At 42.4% G+C, this 3228-nt stretch overlaps 1 long non-coding RNA gene across 1 annotated transcript; it reads left to right on the top strand.

Moving 5' to 3' along the window:
• The first annotated feature begins 808 nt into the window (after window positions 1-808).
• LOC147211252 (uncharacterized) lies at window positions 809-1885 on the top strand. Its single transcript, XR_015100246.1, has 3 exons — window positions 809-1203; window positions 1657-1713; window positions 1786-1885. It is a non-coding gene; the product is annotated as an uncharacterized LOC147211252 (long non-coding RNA).
• Window positions 1886-3228: the final 1343 nt, after the last annotated feature.

Here is a 3228-nt window from a genome sequence, read left to right as displayed (position 1 = left end):
AACGCACGCCATCTTTTTATACTGACTGCCTTTTCATTTGTCTCATGCACAAACGATTTATTTTTCTTTCAAGACAGAGTGTTACTTTCAGAAAAATGGAAACAAAATTTCTATTTGTAGAACGGAAAGTTTGAATGTAGCCTCACTTCACTAGTACCTCTGAGGCTCTGACCAAAGCCTCTCACCAACACACACAAGCGCAATTTTCATAATAGCATGCGATTTTAAAAAATAGAGAATGCATATCCAGCAAAGGTGAGCAATGCACACAACTTTGCACCTTGTCCAATCGCGTGCTTTCTTCAAGATTCAGTCCATCACTGCGGACCCGTCAGGGAGGCAGGACAATCAGCTGTCAAAGTCATGTCGAGAGAATATTGACCAGTTAACTCATTTACACCCTTTGACGTATAAATACGTCAATTAGCGCATAGCCGTTCCCTCCCCATGACGTATTAATACGTCAATCACGTGTTTTCATGGGGGAGGGTGCAAGAGAGTCCGATGCAACTTCTCACCACAGGATTAGGCTTGACGGCAATGTTAAATAGCAAAAAAATGGCCATCGGGTGGCAGTGGTGCAAAAATCAACCAGGATCACGCCGCAGAAGTAGTAGAAAGGGCGTACAGTGAAGGAGGGGCGTATGTGGATAGTGGATTGGAACATTAGCAACTAGCAACGATGGAGAAAAGGAAATAACTAACTAAAAATGATTTTTTTTCGGTATAAAAGCATCCTCGAAACAAAACAACCAAGGAGATGGTGTTTGTGTGGAAGAGAAAATGACGCTTTGGTCACTAATCGAAAGCGGCACCCGTCAAACGAACGTCGGCCTGCACAAACATGGCGTGCTACACGCGGCCCGCATAGCTCACGCCGAGTTTCGAGTTCATCTGATGAAGATAAACTTGTTCCACGTCAGCGATCATCGCTTGGCAGAGCATTTTGTGCCTCCCGATGCCCCACATCGCCCACAAATCGTCTCCCCGGCGACTTCCAGCGATGACGGCAAAGAGGCTGCATTGCTTCGCATGGCCGACGCCGGGCACACGTCAGCGATTCGTTGGAATCGTCTCGTAAAGACGACGGCGAAAACGATGAATTGGAGAGTGATTTGGATCCCGATATGTCGGACGAATATGTGCCTTCGGACATAACGGAAAGCAGCTGAGAGTTCTCGCCAGAGCCGCTGGAACGAGGAGGTAACTGCTGACTAGCTTGCAAGTTCCCATTCAAAACTTCATCACTTCTTATGCCTCATCAGTCACTTTTATGTACTGCTACATTCCCCGCTATACTATGAAGTTGCCAGTAACACGAATCATTTATGTACGGTTGATGCGTCTCGTAGATGTGGATGAAAATATGCGCCGTAAATGTGCTGACTTGCATGTCGCCATAGGTTTTAAAAAAACAAAACAAAAAAAACAGGACACATTTGGTCCGCTCAGCTCTGCTAAAACCACTAGTGTTAAATTCATATTCCATTTCATTTCAAATTGGATGCTGAGCTACGTGGAATGAATAGTGTAAATAGCAGTGTGCGAGCATGTATGTGTGTGTGTGTGAGAGATGTTGAAATGTAAGTGGAAAGCAACAATAAAAAAATAGAAAAATAAAAGTGTGGTAATTGTACATACTTCTATACATTACAGATTGTCCAACCAGAAGCCAAAAGATGACGACTCCTCGCTTTGGTGGTGGAAAGAAAGGTAAATAAAATTATTGTACCTCACTCTGCAGCAAGATATATTTGCAACTTTTTATGTTTCTATAATTTATAGGTCGTGCATCTGGACGTGGTGGGATGAATCGATGTGGTGACAAACTGGATGGAAGCCAAAAACCATCTTCTCCACAGCTGCACTTTTGTTCATAGTTCAATCGTTTTGTTGTGTGCAAATAAATTATTTTGCTACAAAAACATTATTTGTAATGTTCTTTTGTAGGAGGAACACATTATTGAGGTATTTGAGCTGCCACAAAAGCAAAAAATAGTGTAAAACTTGAAATGATGCTTGAAATGCATGCTTTTACAAAAAGCTCATTTTCTCTGGATTTCTGCAGAAAATTGGCCTTTTCCATTAAACTTAGCAGTCTTCTAATGCTGATTGCCAACAAACGGAGAAAGATAGAAACAAACTTTTTTTTCTACTGAAAGAAGAGAGTCTCACCTTTCCTTTGACAGGTTGTATGTATATATAGCCATAGAACAGAAAATTCTGTGGGCCTTGCAAATCAGTCAAAATTCTGTAAAATTTGAGGGGGTTGCTTCAGTGAAAAGGGGTGGTATTCAATGAGTTAATGGTTGTGGAGAGAGGGCGGTATGTACTGTGTATTCTAACAAAAGAACCTGAGGTAACAAATTTCTTGAATGTTTGCTAATCAGCTACTAGTTTAGATATTTGCAAAAGTAGAATGAGTTGAAATACTTCATACACTTTCCAATATTCCCCCTTTTGGTCATGTCGCCTTTCAAATGCTGTACACCACACTGTGATAGTGTGCACCACGTCCGGTCTCTCGTCATAGGAAGGACATATCACGCTATGCCGCAAGACGAAAAAAAAATCTGACATGGCAGACATGTCAGATTGTCATGGTTGTGAGGCATCTGTGATGTCAATTGTTGAGCGGATATGGGCACGTTACCCTATTTTGCCTCCATCCTTCGTCTGCGAACTGGGTACCCTTCTGTCAACGTACTTCCATCCTTATTCAGATAATAATCGACCTTTGTCCTCATCCAGCCTTGTCCTTTTAAAGCGCTTCCGTCCCAGTCCACCCCGCCTCCTCTGGAAAAAAGGCATCTGTGCATGTCGCTTGCGGGAGAGAGACACGGGGCGAGGGGGGGCGGGAGTCAATTAATACCCTGCAGACGAGACAGCGTTTAATTTGCTCCATACATTTGCGTAGCACTGCCGAACCCATCTTGAATGGCGCCTTTTGTGACAACTGCAAGCATTATCATAAACATTTACATTACATATACAGAGACGCCTTCTTGAGTAACGCCGCACCCACATTGGATGTGGCAATATGAGCAAATTGTGAACATCCTTGGAGATGTATCATCAAGCAAAAATTCATTGGATTAATACAGAACTATATCTTTTGATGGTATGATGTTATCCTGGCTCAGTTTTACGATATTACTTGCCAAATTTAGAACTAATATTAAAGCCACATACAAAATAACGGATTAGCTGACATATTGCTTCGACCTG

The sequence above is a fragment of the Hippocampus guttulatus genome, chromosome 1 (genome assembly GCF_054856545.1).
Source record: "Hippocampus guttulatus isolate MCC_2025c chromosome 1, RoL_Hgut_1.0, whole genome shotgun sequence".
Taxonomy (NCBI): domain Eukaryota; kingdom Metazoa; phylum Chordata; class Actinopteri; order Syngnathiformes; family Syngnathidae; genus Hippocampus; species Hippocampus guttulatus.
Note: the sequence above shows the minus strand (reverse complement) of the source record. Positions and strands in the feature narration are given on the sequence as shown.